The 24,358-nt window shown below is 50.4% G+C and overlaps 1 protein-coding gene across 13 annotated transcripts in view; it reads left to right on the top strand.

Annotated features, from left to right (window-relative positions):
- CXXC5 (CXXC finger protein 5) overlaps positions 1 to 24,358 on the top strand; it is a 136,045-nt gene that overhangs the window by 33,540 nt on the left and 78,147 nt on the right. For 2 of the 13 annotated variants that reach the window (XM_024107107.3, XM_065554834.1), the window contains exon 1: positions 3,214 to 3,582. The exons of 1 other annotated variant lie outside the window; for it this stretch is intronic. The gene's annotated coding sequence lies outside the window, so the exon portion shown is untranslated. Of the gene's footprint in view, positions 1 to 3,213; positions 4,008 to 4,061; positions 4,249 to 5,257; positions 5,285 to 5,452; positions 5,545 to 24,358 lie in introns of those variants that run through there. 10 more of the 13 variants (XM_008170408.4, XM_024107110.3, XM_024107104.3 and 7 more) reach the window with 9 other exon arrangements.

Raw genomic sequence — 24,358 nt, 5'->3', positions numbered from 1 at the left:
GACTTTTAGATCTAGTCTGACTTCCTGTAAAACCCAGGCCTGAAATATTTACCCAGTTACACTTATATTGAGCCCAATAACTTGAGTGAGACTAAAGCATGTCATCCTCAGGAGACTATAGGTACCTAGGCAGAGAAGAGGGGAAAAGAGGGGCCACCAATGTCTGAGGCTGCTGCCATGGCAGGGAATTGATTAGGTGAGAGATGCCCGGATGATCCCAGCAGGTGATCCACACCCCAAGCTGCACAGGCAGGCAGCAAATCTCCAAGGTTCCTCCAATCAGACTGGGGAGAAAATTCCTGCCAGCCTGCACATCTGGCAATTAGTTGGATCCTGAGTATGTGAGCAAGATCCACCAGTCAGGCATCTGGAAAGGATTCTCTGTACCACTTCAGAGCATTAGTCCACCCTATCCAGTGGTCTGTCTCCAGCTGTGGCTAATCCCTGATGCTTCAGGGGAAGACAACCCCCAGCTCCCTGTCCCCTGCAATACATCTGGCCAGGTGTGCAATGGGGAAATTTGTAGTGTAGTAGCGATCAGGGATCAGGGTCCTGTTATGGTAGGTGTGGGTCACACACATGGTTTGTATAAATAATCAGTTTAAATTAATAAGGAATTGGAATCCACATAATGCTTCAGCCCCCAAAGAAGTTATAAGAAATGGAGGGTGGGGAGCCTTACCTATAGCAGACATTGGCTGTCCCTCCTGCAATGCTAGAGGAGGTACCCACTCCTTAAATGGACATGTAAAGTAAATGGATGAGCAACTGCTAGCCAATGTGAGTACATTTGCAGAATTGAGTCCTGAGTCTATTTGAGATCACAGACCAAATCGGAGATTGTATTGCAAGACCCAGAAATATCACCTTCCTGTTTTCTTCACGTATCTGCTGGAAGGTTTCAGTAAGAAGTTCACAGACCAGTCATACTTACATGATCCCCAAATTATGTGTGACATACTTACTTATGACACCCTTTGCTTACCAACTGTCATACAATTGGCTGACACAGCATCATGTGACTGAAAAGAGTTTTGCATTATTGCTCTCCTAGCTAGTCAATAGCTTCTGGCACCAGCAAATATTGACCAGCTACACATTTGCTGAGTGGAGGTCACATGGCCTTTCGACCTGAAATATAAAGGACAATAACTTGGATGCTGTAGAGGATATGGGAGTGGAGACATTTTAGCTTATTCTACCCAGAGCTTTCAGGGGCCCAGTCCCTGGCTTTTAAGGCATCAGCCACACAAACACGAAACAAAACATGTGACGCATAAGCGACACAGAAAGAAAAGCAGTAATAACATTTATTGAGTTGAGATAGCAGCTCAGTATGGCATCATGGAGAGAGACACACCCTAGTCCAGGGGTAGGCAACCTATGGCACGCGTGCCAAAGGCAGCACGCGAGCTGATTTTCAGTGGCACTCATATTGCCTGGGTCCTGGCCACCAGTCCAGCGGGCTCTGCGTTTTAATTTAATTTTAAATGAAGCTTCTTAAACATTTTAAAAACCTTATTTACTTTACATACAACAATAGTTTAGTTATATATTATAGACTTATAGAAAGAGGCCTTCTAAAAATGTTAAAATGTATTACTGGCACATGAAACCTTAAATTTGAGTGAATAAATGAAGACTCGGCACACCACTTCTGAAAGATTGCCGACCCCTGCCCTAGTCCAAGTGGTTTATAAGCTAAGACCTAGTTTTATGATTAGCTGACTGCCATCTGTCTATCTTGTCCAGCACTCTGAGCACAGTAGTAGCACTGGGCCAGGTCCTGGTCCGCTTGAAATTGATGGAGGTTGCAAGTAGAGTTGCATTGTGGGGGTGGGGGAAGATGACCCTTGCTCCCTAGCAGAGCCCCATGGAAATCAACAGGGTGCTGCGTGGGTCCCTCACATGCTCCGGGATTGCAGGAGATGCTCAGCGGATATGATTTTTTAAAGTGAACATGAAGGACTGTAAGAACTGAGGAAAAAACATCATGGTCAGTGTGTGGGTTAATAGCACCTGCCCGGGTTTGCACAGTGCTTTGAGAGTGCTATAGATGTGCTTAGTATTATTACATGATCCTATTATTAATTAATTATTATCTGAGACAGCTCCCACTATTTGTCCTGGAGTTCTGTTACTAAGAAGGTCACGTCATGCAGTGAGCTAAACCCAAACTTTATCAGACGGTAAACAGCCTGAGACAAGTGATACAAAAATACATTATTAAAGAATGCAATAACACATCCCCTGGCCAGCGGGGTAATGTGTATAAGGATAAAGGTCTGCATCATGTGTTGAAAGAAAACAAAAGGGACCTGCAGCTTAATTATATCTTGATAGTCAATTTCTGAATTTTTGCTGTAATCTTCACTCTCAATCAATCCCCCAAGTAATATATCCCTTTGAAGGGGGCCTTATAGCAGTAAGCAGAAGATATATAGGCATTTATATATAGGTGGCATATATATATATGTGCCCAAGGTATGTAATAAAAATACAATACATGAACACATTGCATTATACTGAGGGCCTATGTCATGTATTGATAATGTACAGAGACTAGTATGAACAATTTCAGCTCAGAATAGCTTGAAATGCCACAGAAAGCTGCGCTCTGAGTCCAAGCAATCTGAATCGATTGAGGAAAGCTAAACCATCAAGCTCTCTCTCACACATCTGTATCTACATGTTATAATAATAATAATAATATAATAAAAAGGATCTTCAAAGTTTAGCACGAGTACCACAAGTGGTCTGTTGAAGTATTTACACCTCTAAAGGAACCACTGGGAAAACCTTTATTCATAAAAAAAGGCTCCACAATGAATCAGCCCATGTGCTGGAAATATTTTGTGGCGAGGCACAGGGAGCGTGTTTTCACCAGGAAGCAGCGTGAACCTCAGTATTATACCAAACCCCCCGCCGGGGAAAGTTCCGAACGGGCCAGTTTAACAAAGTCCCAAATAAAAATCACATCCCCCCTGAGAAGCAAGCCCGGCTGGGCTAGCACCTCCCCAGGCCGGCTTGCTGAACGCCGGCTGGGCGAAGTTTCGCATCTCACTTTGGGGTTTGTTTTTATTTTGTTTAAAGGGGAAGGACGGTGATAAACTAAAAGTTGCTTTTCAAGGTGGTGGCGGTGGCGGCGGAACACAAGGAGAGAGCAAAAAGCGGGAGTGCTTGAGACAGCGAGGGATGGCAGAGGGCTTGGGGACTGGGATGTGGCCAGTGGGAATGCAGCGGCAGCAGCCACGGTGCAAGTTAATCAGATAATAATCAAAGCGATTGCATAAAAACCTCCTTTGGAGGCGGCCTGGCGCTGCCTGCTCGGCTCGAGGAGTTGCCCCGGGCTGCGGCTCACTTTGGGGCTGGCTGCTGGGGAGGGCGGGGGGAGAAGCCTGCGCTCAGCATGCAAAAGAGCAGGGCCAAGGGAACGAGGCGGAGATGGCAGAGGAGGCGGCAGTGGGCAGCCGGCGAGTCGGTCCGGTCCGGGTTTTGCCGGCAGCCCCCGGGCAGCAGCAGCAGCCCTATGCAATGTGGTTCGGCTGTCTATGTACTTCCAGAGCGAGGAGGGATGTAGAGGTGGGTTTGCGGGGAAGGAGACGCTGGCTTGGAGGAGAGACCCCCCCCTCCACTTCTCTTTTTTTTTTCAATTTCCCATTGTGAGCCCCCCCTCCCATGCACGCGACCCTTTGATCTGGGCGCTGCAGCCCCCCCGCCCGGCTGATTTACCCCCCCCCCGCCCCACAGGAGGGGAGGGAGACAAACACCCCTCGCCTTGTAAAGAGATAATTTTTTGGCAGGTGTTAATTTTTTTTGCATGCTCTGGATTTGGCTCTTTAATCCGGCCGGCGACAGCTCGCGCGCGCACACACACACACACACACACACACACGCACGCACTGCCCGGAGTGGTGGTGGCTGCAGCTCCCATCCCTCCCTTCTCCTCCTTCCTCCCCCTGCCGCTGCTGCTTCTCCTGCTCTTGCTCCGGATCGCTCTTCCTCCGGTAGGTGCATGAGAGTGAAAAGGCCTCTGTGCTCGCTAAATATGCAGATGCATTCACGGGCGGCGGAAGAGTTGGGGGAAAAGTCTCGGGAAAAAGTTTGCCCTGTAATTTCCCTTCCGTTCAGGTGCTGATCAGTGGCCCAGGGGAGAGGGGGCAGATCAAACCCTTTGCTCCCACCCACCCCCCTATCCATAACCCCCCTCGTCCCTACCTCCGCCGGGATGGAGAAGTGCTGCAGAAGGTTGGTCTCAGATCACTGGGTCTAGACAAAAAAGGGGATTTTGGGGGGGGATGGGATCCTCCACGGGAGATGACCCGTGAGTTCGCCCCAGCCCGGCTGGCACCAGGGGTCCCTGGAGCAGAGACATCCCGGGAAGGGAGGGGGTTAGCCACCCTCCCGCAGTTTCCTTTTAAAGTCCCCCCCAAAGGGAAACTAATCGACTCCCCCGGCCCGATTCTTCCAGGTTTGGGTATTTTTTGCGGGGTGGGGCAAACCCCACGCACCGCGATTGGAAAGACACCGGAGAAAGTGACCAGTCCCCTGTGTGTGTGTGTGTGTGTCCTGTAGCGTTCGGAGTCATATAAGTCCCAGATCTCTGCTGCTTTATTGGGGTTGCTGCCGGGAGCATGAGGGGGAGGGGGGTTGTTGTGGCGGCCGCGAGTACGGGGCGTTTGTTTAATGAGCAAAGTTTTGTTTGCAATATTGAAATTGTCCTTCCTGCCCCCCCTTCTCTCCCCCCTTGAGTGAAATTAACAGGAGGGGGAAATGGGATGGCAAATGTCAGTTTCCAACACGGGGCGGTGGCACGGTGGCTGCAGCCAGCCCCCCTATCCCAGGACGCTGCATTATTGATCAGGAGCCCACCCCCTCCTGATCTAATCACTGGTTTGTTTCCCGGGTTACAATGGTGTCTGAAAGCAGCAGGCTGGCTCTAGCTGACCCTTCTGCTTGTGTGAGCCGCGGATTAGAGCGGCGCCCGCTAGCGCCGCTGCAGCTCAGGGGCTGTCAGCAATTCCTAGCCCTGCTTTCCAGGGGCTGGCGATTCAGCAAACAAACCCAGGCCGCCCACCCTCCCTCGCCTGCCTCCAACTTGCCATGCAGAGCCTGGCGCTGCTGGGGAGAGGGAGGGGACGGTGAGCAGCACAAGGGCGGCTGGTGGCCAGACTTCGGGTTTTCCCGGCTTTAATTTGCCCCTTTAAAAAAAAAAAACATAGCTGGAGGAAGAGGATTTGGGGCAGAACAGCGTTCCCTGGGCTGATCTTTTTCTTTTCTGTAGGTAAGAGGGTATTCAAAGTGTTTGGGTCACTTGTTCAGAGTTTTCTACAGATTTTTTTTTTAAATATAAAAGCAACAGGAGGACTGAGTTTCTTTCATTTATTTTTAAAGCAAATTTTGCATCCACAGAGTAGCTGAAATCTGTCTATTTTGTTGTTGCCCATTTTAGTTTTGTTTCCCAAACTGCAGCCAGTGAGGGATGGCCGGCGTGCAGGATGCGCGGCTCACTGGAACTGAGCCATGTGTGACAAGTAACTTAAGGTTTTTGTTTTTTTTAATCAAGTAATATTTTTCCCCCACTTTGCCTTTGAGTTGGTAATATGCGATTCACACTGGAGCTCCACTCCCCCTGCATTTGATGTGTGGGCACTGAACGTACACTAAGAATAAAAGATTAAATGGAAGCAGACGATTGCAATGTACAATGTGTAATTTATCTAATATGCATCCACAGCGCACGCTGCTAGCTGTAAAGCTGTAGTGTATTTTGCGAATGATTTACTGTACTGTTGATTATTATACAAAACTCTGCTCAATCTTAGCTCAACTCATTGAGGCCCAATGTTATATCCTCCAATAACCAATGCCCTTCCCATTCCACCCAGTTGTTTGGTTTGGGTCCTTTAATTCTTTGCTCAAATGAGCAATTAAAAAGGAAGTGCTACTTATTCTGGGTCCTAAACATAAACAAAGCTGTACACACATCCAGTGATAACAGATCACATGTGTGCAGAGCTCCATGTGACCCTGATCCAGCAATCTTTGCTCCCATGAGTAGACTCCTTGGAGAGGATGGGATGACCGGCGTGATTTGAGGACTACTTGAGGGAGTAAAGGATCCATGTCCTCTTAGTTGTAGGATACCTGGGAAATACCGTGTTTTAAAAGAACAACTTAATGGTTGGGATTGCCCCATGTGTAACCCACTGAATTAGGATGTAGGGCACATTTCTTATCACCATGCAGCTTGAAAGATATATTGCATGCAAGGGGTAGGGGCTGGATCTTGCACCACTGAACTCAATGGAAGTTGTGTTTTTGATGCCTTTGGGAATAGGCCCTGACTGATATGACAATGTCATTGGTCCTTTAATGGTTCCCTTGCCTGGCTTTTCCAGGCTCCTTGGACCCCTTATTCTGTCACGGGGACACTTCCCCACCTTCACTTGCTGTTGCACCTTTTTAAAAAAAAGTTCTTAAATTGCTGGAAGAAACAAGAAAGGCTAAATTTCCAGGAGCTGCTCCCGCAAAGCTACCCATGAACTTCCATGCTTATGCATGCAGATAGGACCCCGTGACTGCAGATCAGGTAGCTGCCTATACAGGAGGGTGGTTAGGTGTTTCTCTCCCTGACTTGCCTGTCCAAGTGTGGGATTTATTACAAATGCACCCATAGCACCTGGGAGTGAAAATTTGGCCTGCAGGCTACTTCCCTACAAGCAACTGCTTTAAGTAATTGTGTGGGGTCCAGCTTAAACCCACCAAAGCCAGGAAATTCAGAGCTCAGACTGCAACTTCATTGTTAACTCCAACCCCATTTATCCCCTCTGTGTGCTGGAGGATTCCCCAAACACTGGGTGGTCTTCAATGCTGCACCTAGGCATAGGGAGAACTTGGGCTGACAAAGGTCCTAGCCTGAATATACTTGCTTTCACTTAGTGCTACTGTAACTGGGGTTTTTTCCTTTTGTTTATTTGTGTGAGGTTTTTAAAAATGTTCCAACAGTTAAATAGCTTTGCTTTAATGTGCGCTTTGAAAGAAGCATGAGCCATTGAAATTGAAGGCCAAGTAGCAAGGGTTTTGCCTTTAAGAGGTGTTGATTAATAGAAAAGCAGACCTGGGTTTTTCCTTTGGCGTGTAAAGTACCCTTTAGTTAGACATAGAAAACAGAGTGCCCCTTTCCAAAAAATTCCTTTCCTAAAAGATTGTGCATGGTGTCGCCTTTTGAAAAAATGACAACAACAAACAGTCTGGGCATTTAGACCTTGATGAGAACTCTCAGTGCAATGTCAAAAACAAATTGGCTTCTTTAGTGCCTTATTGAGCACAAAACCCTTAAGTGTCATTCTCTAAGGCTTCTGCCCACATTGGTGAGGCAGAGAGGGGCGGGTTTAGCTCCCTTTGCTGCCAAGTGTAAATTTATTGCCTGATTTTAGTAGTGTCCCCCTATGGAATTGGGAGCTGTTGGTAACATTTACTGTGTTCCCCTGCAATGGGAATGTCACTTAAATCCAAGTAGGCACCATTGTGTGCGTGTATGCATAGATGTGCATTTTATCAGCCTTATAGACTCAATGATCTGAACTCCAGAGGTTTTTTGGGGGTTAACCCATCAGAGCGTGATAATAAAAGTAAACTAACAAAAGAAGCGCCTGTTGCTTTCTGCTGGTGAGGGTTGACTTGGCTCTGTGGGTTTGAAGTTCTAGTTGCTGTTCTTCCTTTGCACATTAAAGCTAACAAAGTGGCTTATGAGGAAATGACAGTTTAAAGCGCTGGACAAATGAAATCGACATAGTAAATGTTCGGAATCATTCGAAAGTTCGGCTGATTCCATGAATGAAACTCATTGAATGAACTTGCGTGGGAGTTTTGTTTACTGGTGGCAAATGCAAAGTGCACATTGCAAAACGTGATTGCTTACCCTGGATTAGAGAGATAATAAAAGAAGATATTAGATGTGTCTGCATTGGGCTAAACAAGGGCATTTGAAGCATGCAGAGGTTATTGAACGGGGGGTGGGAAGGGGAGAAGGCGGTGGTGGTGCAGGCAGTGTGTGTGTGTGTCGTGTGTGCAAGGGCTTTGTACAATGTAAAACTTTTTGAATGGATGCATGCACACATCATTCACAGGTTATCACCACTTTGGTGGGGAAATAGATGAATTGCTTGAGGCTTTGAGCCAAGTTGTTACTGACATGGACTTAAGGGCAGAGATCTGAGGAGCAAAGGGATCCAGCTTTGTCTCTGCCAGATGCCACAAGGTTGACTTTGGTGCAATCGTGCCGGCTTATGCTAGCACGGAGTTTGGACCGCGGTGCCTGTGAAATAACATTGGGCCGTGTTACACTCCAGCAGCGTGGGATGCACTGAAGGCTGAGGACTGATCAAGCCAAAAGTGCATGTGTGATTAACTGGCTGAGGATGTATTTGCAGGTGCCTCTTTCCAAAAACCAGCTTGTTCTTCCTTGATAAAAGATGCAGTTGACATGAGTCGTGCTAGAGGGGGATGCTGAAATGGGGTTTACTGTGGTAGGGATTTGTCCAGTGCATCTCACAAGCGGCTTCTATCACAGAGAGGCCAAATTGTCCTCTCCCTAAGCAGGGGAAATGTCCCCTTTGGTTAAGTGTGTCCCCTCCCTGCAGACCCGGTGGCATCTCCTCCATTGGTTTTGGGGAATCAACCCCCCCTGCCCACCCCATAGGTTAGGGAATAAACTCTCCTCCTAAGCAATGATCCAGAGAGAAGGCAGAGGGGAGCACATGGCATTTCCTGACTTGTTCTCACCGGGGCACTCTCAGGCCATGCGTTTGGAGCCCGTGGTGACACAGGGCTCGGTAGGGTGACCAGACAGCAAGTGTGAAAAATCGGGACAGGGGATGGGGGTAATAGGAGCCTATATAAGAAAAAGACCCCAAAATCAGGATTGTCCCTATAAAATTGGGACATCTGGTCACCCTACGCAGCTGCCTGTCGGTATCATCGTTTGTTCCTAAGCACAATGTGGTTTTCTGGTGGCTTCACTTCTGAGCTCCGCCAGTAGCACTTAGGGCCAGACCCTCAGCTGGTGTAAATCAGCATAACCGTACCAATGTCAATGGAGATGATCTACACCCGCGGAGGATGTGGCCCTTTGGCCCATTCAGTTTTCAAAGCTTGGTAACACAGAGCAAGGTGAATTATAAATGAGAGGGTTGGAGGTTTTTTTGCGGGGAGGGGAACTGATTGGCTCTGGGTGGGGGACAGGGTCATACGGGGCTTTTCACCTCTAGGGTGCTGGTTCCAATCTGGCTCCAGTGCAGCAGTGACTGGGAGCCATTTGGTGACATGAGTTGATCATGTTCTCAGCTGAATCCTAGCAAAGCAGGAGCCTGCCCCGCAGAGAGACACTATTGCAAGGGGGGGCGTATAATTTTATTGCAAAATACCAGACAGATCACTGGCCTGATCATCTTCTCGGTTACACCAATGTCATGCCGTTGCCTTTAGCAGCGTGGGTCACACCAGATTTACACCACAGTGGAGCAAGTTCTGCTGATATTTTGCTTCTTTCCCATGTGCTTTCTCCAAGGCCAAAGCCTCCAGAGGAGGGCTGAGTCTGGCAAAGGGGCAATGAAGGAATTGGGGGTTTACTGTGTGACATTAAAAGCTCTGAGCCAGACTCACTGCTGGTGCAAACCAGCAGAGTTCTGTGACTTTACAGAAGTGTGCCAATGTACACAAGCAGAGGATTTGGTCCCTAGCACCTTAGATGCCATGGAAGACCATACTGGGGAGTGGGTGAATTTGCTGCAGTGCCCACCCTGTGACTGAGCCAGACTCAGGGGTCTGTAGAAAGTGTAGGTGGTGGGGCGGAGGAGAAGGAGAGAGGGAGAAGGCCTGACTTCCACTCACCTTACCTGATTTCCGTTTACTCCAGTCTGACTCCACTAATCTCAGTGCAGGTCCTCCTGATTTACACTGGTGTGCAGGAGAGCAGAATCGGGCCCATTGTGCCTGGAAGGGCCAATCTGGAGATTGAAAGCCAGTGGGAGCCAAGCTCCTGTGAGTGGTGGTGTCGGTTACTCTCCCTGGGCCTGCATCTGCTCTCATGCCACTGGATCCTCCAGGCTCAAGCCCTACATCTACCTTGGCCAGGCGGCATCTGTGGGGCGGCACAGGCGCATAGCTCGTGCAGACGAGGCATTTGATGGGTGTGCACGCTGGCCTCATTCTGGGCAGTGGTCTGGCCGCTTGAATCTGTTCTTGGGGGTGTAAAAAGGCTGGAGACCAGGCTTCACGTGGGCTTGGGCTGGGGGGTAGCAGATGGTGCAGGTGTGAGTGAAAACTTGGAGGGAAGGGTGCTGTGTTACTGTATCTCTGGCTGCTACCAGCCCCTGGTCCCTTCCACTCTCATCTCCTGGGTTTGCAGGCCCGCTGGATCGTGCGAGTGCCATCGCTTCACCATTTACCCAATCCTGGATTTGGCCCCAAGGCTTTCCCAGTGGCTGCCCACCCCCTGGCTTTGGGGCCAGATCCTCCAAGGACCTGTAAATCCAGGAGTCCATGGCACTACGCCAGCTCACACCCAATGAGGAACTGCCCTGGCCCCCTTGGTGGGAAGTTTCCCTCCCAATGCAGGACAGGTTCTGGTGCTGGGATCCTTAGGATGGGCTGGGGGAGCCTTTGGGAGTGACTGCCACTTTCAGGGTGAGGAGTCTTGAAACAAATCCTGCCAAGCCGCCAAGATGGCTGTTTTGAGGCCAGCTCCCTGCTCACCCGTCAGCAGCCTGGCTGGGCACTGGCCCGGATCCCGCTCTGTCTGGGACCTAGCAGCAGGCATCTCCTCTGGCACTCTTCTACCTTTGCTATTCAAATGCCTTCCCTGCTTGGGAGACTCTGGATTTCCTGCGGACGTGGTGGTGTGGCTTTCCACACTTTGTCTGGCTGCCACTCCATCATGCGCTTTGATAGCCACATTCAGGCTCACAATGAGGAGGCTGGAGCCAGCCCCCTCCAGTCCTGCCCTCCCCCCCACCCCTCCACCCTCCACACAGATCCACCACTCCCCTCCTCAGGAGGCTGGTTCCGCTGGGGCGGTGCTGACCTGCCCTTGTCTCTCCCCCACCCTCTTCACTGATGGCAAATTTGTTTTCCCAAACCTGGGCACAGGAAGGACCCCTTGATTAAGTGTATTAATAGTTAAACTTTCAGCTCATAGCTTAAACTCACCAGACCACGAAAAGCCTCCATCGTGTTTACTCATGCTCTGGTGCTCAACAAGAATATAGTGCTGAAGCTTTCCTCCACCCCCCCACCCCCCCAAGCCTCAACTTCAACTTCCAGGAGAGAGGGGGGCCTTTCTGGCACTTTTCTCCCCCAGAGGACCCCGGATCTGGGGGCAGTCCCAGCTTTTCCTGTTGGATCCCTCTCCAGCTCTGCGAGCTTTGGTAACAGAGGTGGAGACTGAATTCCTCCCTTGGCCGAAGGAGCATTTAACATTTCCCCCTCTTGCTAGTGCTTTGAATCCTTTTTTTCCTTAATGGAAACCCAAGTTGTCTCCTGTTGGAGCTGGGCAGGTCCAATGGGACTGATCTTTACCCCTCTTTGATGAGCCTGTTTGCCTAGTGACACCCAGCTCCATTGAAATTTACCTCCTGTGGAGTGGAGGAGGATGATTGTTTGTTAAGCCAGTGATGCCCCAGGATCAGGACCCCATTGTGCTCCACGCTGCACAGAGTAAGAGACAGTCCCTGCCTTGAATTGCTTACAGTCTGCATAGACCAGACAGACAAAGGGGGAGGGAGGACAGACAAGGTGTAACATAAAAAAGGGAGGCAAATGGCCTCTTAGATCAGCTTTAAGTTTGGTGGGAGATGGAGTGAGTGGGGAGGAGTTGAGTTAACAGGCCTCGGGGGGGGGGGGAAGGACTGGCAATATTGACTGGGGTAGGGGAGGTGGGAATGAGGCTGCAGCGGAGGGGCTGGGAGGGCAGAAGATAAGAGGTGGTTGGAGCAGACAACCAATCAGCAAATAGTGGTGGGGGGGGGGGAAGCAGCCCCTTTCCCTAACCAGCAAAGCCCTTATGCAGCCAGAGAGGGAGGAAACAATGGAATCTGCTCAGAGCTTTGGGGTCCGACTCCAAGGTGATGTGGACAAGGGGCAGATCCCAGGGCAGCCAGTGCGTGTGAAGGGGTCAGCAGAGGCTGTGGCAGATCTCACTCCCCATGGCAGCAATCAGCAGCGACTGTGCCGACGCCAGGCCAAGTGGCATCAGCGTAGGGTGACCAGATGTCCCGATTTTATAGGGACAGTCCCGATTTTGGGGTCTTTTTTTATATAGGTTCCTATTACCCCCCACTCCGTCCCGATTTTTCACACTTGCTCTCTGGTCACCCTACATCAGTGTAACAATGGTGTACGTGAAGCCGAGTCCAGCCCGAAGGGGCTCTGAGCCGGTATGGCTTGCACCCTGTTCGGAGCTGCGGTTAAAGGAGGGGAAGGTTCTTTGTGACTCTTGTGCTCATTGCTTCTCTGCCCATGTTGGGGCAGGGCCAGCTTCCCCTCCTGCCTACCTGCGCTGGGTGTTGTCTGGGCGAGCTGGCTGGGCAGGGCCCGGGGAGCCAGTGATTTCTCTGCAGGTAAACGGGGAGCAAGGAACAGAGTGGCCCGTGCGGGGGAGAGCTGCTCTTGCTCGACTGGAAGGGATGAAGGCTTGATGGAGGAGGTCAGATGGGATGATCATCATGGTCCCTTCTGGCCTTAGCATCTATGATTCTCAGAAAGTGTTTCTCTTAGGCCCAGGGTATCCTGTGTGCCCCGGAGCTCTGCAGCCCCAGAGCGGCGTTGTTATGTGATGGGGGAGCCTCAGTCTTGGATTGGGGGACAGATTTCATTTATTTTGTGGGGGGGGGTTTGCAGAGGGTGAGCCCAGAATTCATTCATAGAGGTGTGGAGCAAAGCAGTGGGTTCAGTTATTAGGGGGTGGTGGGAGAGCCCAGAATGTATTTACTCTGTGTCTATGTTGGGAGGTGTCAGGATTGATCTATTGGTGGGAGAGAAGAGATGTGATCCTGTAAATCAAACAGGTGTGGGGTTGGGTTTTGTGTGAGCACATGTCTTTCTCAGCCAGGCTATTAGGTTTAATCTTCAGACATGTATGTGTTACAGAAGCTTTTGAACCCGTTTACCTGCTATGACTTACACATCACCTCTCAGTTCACCCTGCTCTGAGCTCCACACACATCCCAGTTGGTGCAGTGCAGGGGAGTGCTGCATGGTGTATCAGGCACATTCTTAAAAGTCCTCTCTTCTTGGGGTGCTTCTGGTCTTTGGGGGCAGTGGGTATTGGCCCTGAGAGCATTGTCAGTTGTCACACGCCGAGCATTCTTTTCCCACACTGCCCTTCCCTATGTTGGGGAAGCAGGCGGATGGCAACGCAGAGTCTTCTGTGACAATCCATATCAATGCACGGGGCAGCCTGTTATTAGAAGTAGAAAAGGATTGTAAGGTCACAACTTTTTTAAGCAGCAGAATGAAGCAAAGGGGAACCCGTGTATTCTATGGAAGTGGTTGGATCAGCCTACATACCATATTGGGTTAACCACTGAGGTTTGGAACACTCCAAAATTAGTTTTCAGAGATAAACCAAAGGCTTGATTCTGAGACACATACACCAGGTTTACCCCATTGCCTTAATTAGGGTTACTCCTGATCTATACTGGCACAAATAAGATCAGAATGAGGATTGGTGTGTGAAAAAGTGATTCCCCTAGCAAACGCGTGCTGCAGAATTGCTTTAATCTATTTTCTTCTGGGTTTCGTGGCCTGTAATCTCTCCTCTCATTCCATATTTTTTCTTCTCCTTTTGTCTGTCACATGGTCAGTGATCTTTCTCACCCAGCTCCCTGGACCCATCTCGGTCTCATCAAAGGGTGCTCCTTTTGTGCTTTGCCTTGATTGGAAAGTGTAATCCTTTCTGGATAATTAATACAAAGGATTTAAAATGTTTGAAAAGTGACTCTGTAAGAGGCTCCGGCATCTGTCCCTTTGATTCCATCTTAGATGTACCCATTTTACAAATAAAAAGTTTTTTTTCCCCTAGTCTCCAGCCCTGCAACTTCCCCTGGGATCTGAGAGTCAAGCTGGGTTCTCCCCTTCCTGTGTATCATCACTCGGAATCATAAACTGCTTCTTTAACAGCCACATTCTGGATTCCTTCACGCTTATGCAGTGCTACTAAAGGCACAGCTGCCAATCAGGATATAATTTGGCCAGAAAAATCATTGTTACTGGGGATGGTGCATCAGAAGGGAAATGCCACCTTTTTATGTGTCAGGTGAGAAGATTTCATATGGGATCTATGAGCCAACAAACATGGCTACCCCAATGCCATTTTTATAGTCACTTGTCAAAGAGAGCCCCACTTTATAGCAAATATCGTCACTAAATTGCAAACAGTTGGAACTTCGGGTTACCACTGATGTAGCCAGATTGTGAGCACAGGACTCTGGGAGTTTATAATGTCCGCCATCCCTCCTCTTCCTCTCTGGATGATGCTTATGCTGGGATGTTGCATCTTCCCATTTAAGCTCTTAGAAGTCATAAAAGTTAGAGACGGAAAAGAACCTAGACCACTGAATCTGTCTCTTGTCAAGAGCAAGCGCTAGTTCTCTAGCTAGAGACTGTAGTGGGTAATAAACGTCCCTGGCACGTCATTGTGAGACATGGAGCCTTCCATTTCTATGTCACGCTTCAGATCCATCCTAGGGGCTTGATTCTGCTCTCACCTATGCCAATTTTCCAGTGGTGTAACTCCACTGACGCCATTGGAGTGATTCCTGATTTATTGAGCTGTGGGAACAGAATCCGCCCCTGAAAATCATTTCTGGGCCCCACTGGTTGGTGGTTGAGGTTACAACTGGCAAACTATATTTGAATTGCCAAGATATTTCTACAGGGGCCCTAGAGATGCATGTGATCTTATCCCGCGGGCCATGGATCCAGTTCTGCTCACAGGTGTAAATCCAGAGTAACTCCACTGAGTGCTGTGGATTTGCTTCAGATTTATGCCAGCGTAACTGAGAGCAGAATTAGGCCCAGTAATTTTTAGACCCATTTGGCCTGGCATAAGCCTGCACAATGTCATTGCAACGAACAAGAATTGCATCCACATGCCCCAGCGCTGATTTTGCCCCAGTGCGCTGAGGTCTTGATGCACTCCCATCCTGGACTCTGACCTCCCTTGACTTCAGTTTCCTTAAGCGCAGCTTTTAAAGTCCTTGATTAGCATGACGTCAGATGGCCATCTAGCAATCCAAGGAAGTGATTCCCTCTGCACTTGGGTGGTGGCTGTATGGTGTTTGAATTTGGGCCTTTAAACCTTGTCTGGTCTAAAGCAGTTCCCATTCCAGTTCATCATGATTTTCAGTTACTTTTCAGGCTTCTTTTTCTTTAATTTTGTGTTCTCATTCCCAGACCTTTCCCCCCGGTTCTCAGTCATTCTCCACCTCACCCTCCCATGTGATGGGTGTTGCTTTGCTTTTGCACATACCTGGCTTTTATATGTCTCCTTCAACCCTAATCATCCACCTCTTGTCTCCACTCCAGCTGTTGATGTTCTCCACTGGGAGTTTCTCTTTTGAACACCGTTCCTCCATTCTTTTCATTCCTCTGTTATTTAACCTGTCATTCACCTCCGTCACATATGCAGTAGATGCCTCTATCCTTCACCCTGATCATCCTTTTGTCTTCCCCGTGAGACTATGCATCTCTAATGCTCCTTCACTACGGCTGCTCTGAGCTTTTTCCTGAATGCTGCTGGTTCTGCTGCTCTCAGGATGTTCCCAGTGCTGACTTCCCAGCCCTACCATTAGGTGTGCGTGTGAGCTGAAATGCTTCCGTTAGGGTTTTCTCAAGACTCTTTCTGTGTGGGCTTCTTTAATTTGTTAGTTGCAGTCTTGCATCTGTAATTGCACTGAGCAGACATGTCAGTGCCTGGTTCTTGCTGCTCAGTGGTTCTGATTTTAGAATATGGTTTACATGTAGACTAGAACTCTCAGGGTGCATTAGTTTTTCAAGGATTTCTGAGTTGTAAGGGACAGTTTGGTATTGTCAGTCCCAGTGCACATAAGGGATCATATTTACTGGTGTAAATCAGTACAGCTCCTTTAGCTTCGGTGGCGTGCTGCTGATTTCCATCAGCTATGGCTCTGACCCTATGTATTCAAAGTTAGGCCTGTATTTGACATTTCAGTGCCCTAGAATGTCACCCAACTACTGCATTTCTGCCCCCTTGGTTCATGTGCAGCTGCTGTACCCCTGTGGGCCCTGCTCATCTCTCTAGCTAAGCAGGATCAGGCTAGGTCAGCTCATGGAGGAGAGATCTCCAAGGAAAGCCCATGCTGCTGCTGCCGCTGGAAGTAGTGTTTGTGGTTCAGTAGATGGGGTGATCCCCCTCAGGATCACTAGAGAAGAATGAACGCCCAAGGTGCTGTCTCCTGGATGAAATGGAAACCTGAGGACCTGATTCCTGTGGTTATTAAAGGGTTGGTGGTGCTTCTAGATTCACAGTAGGGACCATTAGATCATCTCATCTGGCCTCCTGTATATCACTGTCCATCACATTTCACCCAGTTACCCCTTTATTGAGCCATGTAACTTGCGTTTGGCTGAAGCATCTTCCAGATGGCTGCCTGTCTGGAGCTGAAGAGATGGAGAATCCACCACTTGCCTTGATAGTTTGTTCCAGCAGTTTGAGTAAGGGCTTGTCTACACTACAAAGGCTTTGCTGGCACAGCCGTACCGGTGTAGCTATGCCGGAAGAGCCCCCTAGTGAAGACGCCGGTTATACCGGTGAAAGGAATTGGCTTAGTTAAACGACCTCCCCTGCTGACATAAGCTGTTTCCGGCTAAAGGATTGTTTTGCTGGTATAACTGTGTCTACACTAGGGCTTTTGCCACGTAGCTATGTCAGGCTGGGGGTGATTTTTTTCACATGCCTAGCTGACATAGCTATGCCAGCTAACTTTGTAATGTAGACCTGTGCAAACCTCTCAAAGCCCTTAGAAAATGTCCTTGATCCTCATGATAACAAACACATCTTCATGGTGTGAGTGAAAGCCTGCAGGAGCTAAGTATGAAAGGATCAAAGCAGGGAAGATTGGAGGCAGGTGCCACTAACGGGGCAGAGTTAAGGCAGTTTGAGTATCTTAAGTGGATTTTCATTCTTTCCCATGTTTGGGTTTCATTTAAATTTCACCTTAACTCTGAATGTGCTGGGTTTCTAGGGATTTTTTGTTTTGAGAATGACAGTCTTCCTATAAATTACAGAATCTGTGTGCTCCAACTCACCAGAATTGTATTAGGATTTGATGGATGGTGTGGTAGCCTGCTAGGCTGTTGACAGAGCCGGCCTAGAAACACAATGAGAAAATGTGCTTTTAAAAAGTTTATATGTATATAAAAATTATATTTGGGAATGGGGGAATGACTGCTACTTGGAAGTTTGGCATCTGTTGCCACTCATCAGCATCCCAGCTGTGGGAGCCCTGGAGAGCTTTGAGTAGAAATAGAAACCCCACTGAGTCCTTAGTTGCACCTTACATCTCAAAGCTCTTTACATTATTGTGAGCCCTGTTTCACAGCTGCGGAAACCAAAGCACACAGAAGGCAATTGACTTGTCCTGGGTCACACGGTGAGTTGGCAGCAGCTGGGCCATAGCCCCATTGATTTTTTTTTTTTTAGGCCATCCCCCTGTTTGATTTCGATGAGAGCTTTGGCTTAAAAACTGCCATTATGGTGGCCCAGAACAAGGAGGTAAGCCCAGCCCTATCCATTGGGCCATGCCACTTTTATTGTACCTAGAGAGCCAGGGGCAGTGTAGTTCCATTGACCTCAGTGGTGATTTGTTGGTTTACACTAGATGAGGATAGGGTGACCAGGTGCCCGGTTTTTGACCAGAAAGTCTGGTCGAAAAGGGGACCCGACAGTGCCCGGTCAGATCTATGGACCGGACGCCCAATGTCCAGTTCCTGCGGTTGGAGGAGGCGGGGAGGTGGTGAGTCATCACCCGCTCCAGCCTCCACTCAGCTGGGGCCGCTTCCTACCTGTGTTGGGCAGCTGCAGCTCCCAGCCCCGGCTCTGCAGGCGAGTCCCTCCTGACCCAGGTGGGGTGGAGGTAGGGGAGAGGGGAAAAGCAGCACGCGACAGGAGGGAGCGGGGAAGAGGAGTGGACAGAGGGTAGGGCCTTGGGCAGGAAGAGGCAGGGCAGGGGAGGTTCTGGCTCTCCTGCAGGAGTGTCCGGTTTTTAAATATTACCAACTTGGCAACCCTAGATGAAGATCTGGCCCAGCACATACAGTCCGTGCACTTGTAACCACTGGTGAGCGGGGGCATGCATAATACACACTCAGCATGGGTGACACGGTTGCGTACGTCGTGTGTAGGAAACGTTGGACAGGTCGGGGCGGCAGGAAGCAAATCCGTACTGTCTGTGTTGTCTTCTCCTCGCTCTATGGTCACTCCCACGGGAGAACAGGCCAGCCCTTGGGGACTACATTTTCCTTCCTCATCTCTCCGGGTTCTGCACAGCATGGGGCAGGAGCAGCTCCTTTCGGAGCCTGCCAGCAGTGCTCCTGATCTGGATGGGGTCAGTAGAGAGCACCAGGGTGTGTGCCCACCTGCATGCTGTCGCCACTGTGCCCTAGGCTGTTGCCTGGCTGGCACCTGAATTTGGGTCCATCTCTGCATGGCTCTTCCCGTAGACGAGCCTTTTGTTCTTTGTTTCTGGACACTTTTGACCTAGTTGCTGTAACCTCTATAAATGCGTGAAGATTGCTGCCTCTGGGTGGCATTGTTGTGGTTGCCCTCTGCTTTACCTTCTTCATCTCTTTAATCTGATGACCAGAAAGTATTCAAAGCATTCCAAATATGGGCTCATTGTCTGGCTCTTTGCAAAGCACAAGAAGGATTTCCTGGGACCATTATTCAATAAGGCTATTTATATTCCCTGCTGTGTGTGTATGCCACAATATAGAATCCTATCACATCCTGGGTTTATATTTGAAATTGCCTGTGCAGTTTAAGTGATTGTGCATATAAATCAGGAATTGCATGCACAAATCATTGGCTCTGGTTATTTGTGTGCCTGATTGCAGTAAATGCACATGCAAATAGCACGCAGTGTGTGCTTTGTCTTTAACAATCAGGCCCGTTTTCTATGTGACGTGCATGTGTTTTAGATGCAGTTCTTGAGTGTGGTACTTTGTCGCTCGAAGGCCATGTTCTGCACAGGGGTTTCGGCACATGCACCAGGGAGAGTTCTGATGTAGAGAGCTTCTCCCCCAGCACCTTGCGACCCTCCTGCCATGCCATTGCTGGGGCTAGCCCAGTGGTGGGCAACCTGCGGCCCAGCAGAGCAAGCCACTGGCAGGCAACCAGACCGTTTGTTTACATTTGCATGGCTGCCTGTAGCTCCCAGTGGCCGCGGTCCGCTGTTCTCGGCCAATGGGAGCTGTGGGAAACGGTGGCCAGGCCCGCACCGCTTCCCGCAGCTCCCATTGGCTGGGAATAGCGAACTGCGGCCACTGGGAGCTGCGGGCGGCCATGCAAATGTAAACAAATGGTCTGGCGGCCCGCCAGTGGCTTGCTCTGATGGGCCGCAGGTTGCCCACCACTGGGCTAGACTCTGCAGCTGGGGGCATGAAGGAGCTGGAACACCACTTTCCCTTCCAAGCTGGCACAGTGATGGCACCCCCTTGTGGTCTCCAGAGGCACTGTGCTGCTTCAGCACACTCCCGACTGCTCCACCTTCCCCAGCGGGGGTCTGTGGCCCACCCTTTCATCCAACCTACTGTAGGTGTCTTTATCTAGGGCACCAGGGAGCCGCCCCTGAGAGGTGCTGTGGCTTTGCACTCTTTAGAAGTGCTGCCTTTATCCTAGGCAGTTAGTATATTGCAGCCAATCCGTGGGCTTTCTGTGCATCCCCTGTATGAGAGTGTAAATCTCTTGTGATGTGGGGATCAGAAGACAAGTCAGAGACTTCACTGCAGATGGGGTCCCTGGGTTTTGGGCACTAAGTGTCCAGTAAGAAACAATCCTGGACTCAAAGAGCGTATGATCAAGACAGACCAAGGAGGGTCGTTCCCAAATTCAGAGAGGGGGAACTGAGGCACAGAGATAAATGACTTGCCCGTGTCACACAGGGAGGCTGGGGCAGAGCTGAGAATTGAACTAGATCTCCTGGCTAGTCCCTTAAGCATAGGAGCCTCCTGGCTCTCTGGATCAGGTGAAATGGCACATGTGAGAGGGGGAGTGTTGAGCCCCTAACAGCCTAGGAAGAGCCACCCTTCACATGCCCACTGTCCCAGACTCTCTAGGCAGGAGATCTGTCCTATGCTAAGGGCTCTGGCTTTCCTTTTTCCTTCTGCTGCTCTGGGTCTGACCTCCCTCCCACTCCCAAGCCTATCCTTCTCCCTTCCCGTCTGTCCCAGCCGCGCTGCCTTTCTTTGCTCTGTGGTCACTTGCAGAATCAACTTGTCTGCTTGCCTGGGCTCCTCTCTGGCCTCCTTGAACATGACTGCCTGCCCTGACTCCATGTCCTCTGCTAACACCACCCCCTCGCTGCGCTGTACTTCCTCCGGGTCCTTGACAAAGTGAGCGCAAAAAAAATGGTCCTAATGCTGATCGTTGCGATGCTCCAATACTCACCTCCCTCCTTCCCAAACTATTAGCACTCACAAGGAAACTGGGTCTTTGATTTCAAAGCTAGCCCTTTATCCACTCAAGTAGCTCACCCTCTATACCGTACTTACTGACCTTGTAGATTAGTCTTTTGTGCGGCATGCTATCAAAAAGCTTTTCTGATGTCCACGGCTTCCCTCATCAATGTTCTTTATCGCGGCTTTGAAAACTTCATTCCGATTTGTTAGACACCCTCACCCTTTTATGAAACTGCTAATTAAATTATCACTCGTCTACGGGGTTCTTCCTGGCGCTGATCAGGGGAAAGATTTGGAGGTTATTGCGTGCGTGCATGCGGAATATTATGGAGACAGCAGCAGGAAAACCAGGCAGGAGACTGATTTGTTAGAGGAAAAAGTGTAGCATGAGACACTGCTGTCTCATCAGACCCTTGTTAGATACCTAGCAAGAACACCGTGCTGGTTGGGTAGCATGCCACAGGCAGGGGATTGCTGCCATGGGGAGGGTGCTGCCCTGGGGAGGGTACCAGGGCTGACACCAGGTATGGTGGAACAGAGGGGTAAGGAAAGGGTTAAGGGAAGTGAGATTAGTTCTTGGTAGAAAAGGGGGCATTTGACCTCCAGTCTTGCTCCAGGGGGAGTGAGTGGCACTGCTCTCGTTGACTTAGCTGGAGGCAGGATCAGGCCCTGAGAGAGGTGTTCAACTCAGGAATGGATCAGTACAGTTGTGTGCTTGTCACACTGATCCTGGCTCCAGAACCAGGGGACTGCTGCTGTCAGTTACTGTGGTGTCCATCGGCAGAACGCCGCTGGCTTGAGTGCTGCGCCTCCGGATTTACACCGCCAGAGCTAAGATCCGGATCAAGGCTCTAATCTCTACAACTTGGGCAGAACAGTGTCACCACAGGGATAAGGCTCCGCAAGGCAGGGGGACAGCTGAATTACAGAGGCGTTGGGCCAGTCGCTGGGGCTCCATCAGAGCCACTGGCATGGCAGCGCCTGGCACCAGGTAAGGATCACCCTGGGTCCGCTCCCCGTACCAGAGGGCCTCGGCTGGAGGCTGCCTGTGTGTGGAGATGAGCAATGTTGCCTCTTAGTGGTTGGCCCACAGAGAGGATCTGGACCTGCTAGAAGTGTTCACTAAGGGAGTTCTCCCTTGGCTCAAGTGGGCGAGGCCTGTGTATTTGTCAGGCCTGGCTCCCCGGGGGGATTTGATGCCCATTGAAGGCAGGTAAATTCCGGGGCATACTCAGGGGAAGAGTGTCCCTTCTTATATGTGCCCCTTTAAATCTCTGTCTCCGCACTTGATGCCTCGTATTGCTAATCATTGTGGGGCTCCCGCTGCCCCATCCCTTGATGCTCAGATATTGGGGGTGTGTGTGTGTGAGAGGGCTAGTTGCTAACCGGCTAGGTTTATCTGTCTGCTCCCCTGAACTCGCATTTGCAGGATCCACTTGGAACCAGAGTCCTTCTCCAAAATCTCCTCCGCCCACCCCGGTGCTAATGGCCAGCTCTGCACTGCGCCCCAAGCACTGAGCTGGAGGTGGGCAGCAGGGGACCTGGAGTTTGTTGAACAAACTGTTCCTGGCTCAGCTTCAGAGGCTATTTAAAGCAGGGGGGGAAAATGACTCCCATCTGGTACGGGTTTTAAAAGGCTGGTGTGCCAGCTCCGGGCACCTGGGGCACTGGCTGCACGTCCGCACCCCCCCATTTACCCCGGCCTCCGCTCCAGCAGTCGATAAAATAGAGTGCTCTCCTAGCCGCATGGCTCCCTCCCCTCAGCCGGCCTGCTCCCTCTGCTCACCAGTGGCCGCAGTGTAGGGGAAATCCATGCTCATTTCTCTACAGTCACCCCCAAATGTGGTGGCTGGTTTCCTTGTTCCTGTCCTGCGTGGCGGGTGCGGGGAGGCTGAGAAGGGGCTGGGGGTGGGGGGAGTGGTATCGGATTGCTTTCGGAGAGGGAGCAGGGCATGCTAGCTGCTAGGATTGTCGCCCGTTGCCACCATTTTGTTTGGCCGGGGGAGCGCTGCAGCAGTGAGGCGTGCGGTGTTAGCGCCTTAATGAATCAGGACAGCTTGCAAATTCCAGCCTGCCGTGCCGGCCAGCGGGTCTGTCCAAGCGCGCGCTGTCTCGCCCGGTGAGTCTGCTCGGATCCTTGCAGGGATGCTGACAGAATGATTTAGTTTGCACAGTTAAAAAAGGGAAAAAAAAGAAAGTCATTGCGGCTCTGTGCAACAGGCCGGAGAGCTGGGAGGTGCACTGGGGAGAGCAGAATGCCAAGGGCTAGGCCATGGCTTGCGGGGGTGTGGCTGTCTGTACAGATGTCTCAAGGGGCAGTTTGATCTCCCAGCTGGGCTGGCTGGCATGGAGGGGATGGGCTAATTCCCCCAGCTTGGCCCCCTATGGCATCAGGGAGCTGTGAGCTGGACTGATGGACCCCAAACTAGCACAAACCCCCATGCCACAGAGGAAGGTGAAAACCTCCAAGGTCACTGCCAGCCTGAGCTGGGGAAAAATTCCTACCTGACCCCATATACAGCGATCAGTTAGATCCAGAGCCTGGGAGCAAGAGCCAAGCAGCTGAGAGAGAGACTGCTCAGAGTCCTGGCCCACCCTGCCTAATGTCTCTTTTTCAGCTCTGTTGCTTCAGAGGAAGGAGACCAAAACCCCCCACCGTGTGAGGGGGAAAACATCCCTTCCTGAGCCCCGAGGTGGCTGGCTGATGCCCTGAAACATGAGCGTTAGGAACATCAGACATAAACCAGACGCGAGCCCCAGGGCTGCCAAACACTGCCCTCCACCCTCACCAGCTCTCTCTTAAAGACAATTAAGTTGTTTGTTTGTCTCCATAAATCCAGAACCTCACCCCTCTGATGGTTAGAAACCTTCTCATTTCCAGCCTGAATTTGGTCAGGGCCAGTTTATACCCATTTGTTCTTGTGCCACCATGGTTCTTCAGCTTCCATAGCTCTTCTCCCTCACTGGTTTTTACTCCCTTGTGCATTTTATAGAGCAATCAGATCCTCTCAGCCTTCTTTTTGAGAGACTAAACCAACCAAGCTCTTCCAGTCTTGTCCCATAAGAGAGGTCCTCCATTCCCCTGATCATCCCAATAGCTCTTCTCTGCACCTGCTCCTGTGTGAATTCACCTTGCCTGATTATGGGTGCCCAGCACTGCACACAGGATTCCAGATGAGGTCTCACCAGTGCCTTGTCCCATGGGATTAACACTTCTCTAGCCCCCCTGAGAGTGCCTTGCCTTTTGTGATAGCGAAGTAGTGCCATTTTCAGATGGGGAAACCGAGGCACAGAAAGTTGTTTGCTGAGGGGCATCACAGTGAATCAGTGGCTGCACTGGGAATAGAGCTCGAGAGTCCCAGTTCTAGACATTCCCTTCTCTGTGACATTCCTGTTAATGCTAGTTGGGAGTTAGTGGTGTGCACCAACTGCATGCCAGCGAGAGGACTGGAGGCTTGTCCTCTTCCAAGGATATCGCTATAGGAGGGAGACCAGAACATACAAAGATCATAGGATGATGGGCAGGGGGAGGTGTATGCATAGATCCTAGGACTGGGGGAGGGCATGGAGAGGGGAGTGTGTGGACCCTAGGGTGGGGGGGGGTAAAGGAGGGGAGCGCACAGACCCTAGGATGCAGGTGGGAGAGGTGTATACAAAT

The sequence above is a fragment of the Chrysemys picta genome, chromosome 8, assembly GCF_011386835.1.
Source record: "Chrysemys picta bellii isolate R12L10 chromosome 8, ASM1138683v2, whole genome shotgun sequence".
Lineage (NCBI taxonomy): Eukaryota > Metazoa > Chordata > Testudines > Emydidae > Chrysemys > Chrysemys picta.
The sequence above is the reverse complement of the archived record's forward strand: the minus strand, read 5'-3'. Positions and strand labels throughout refer to the sequence as shown.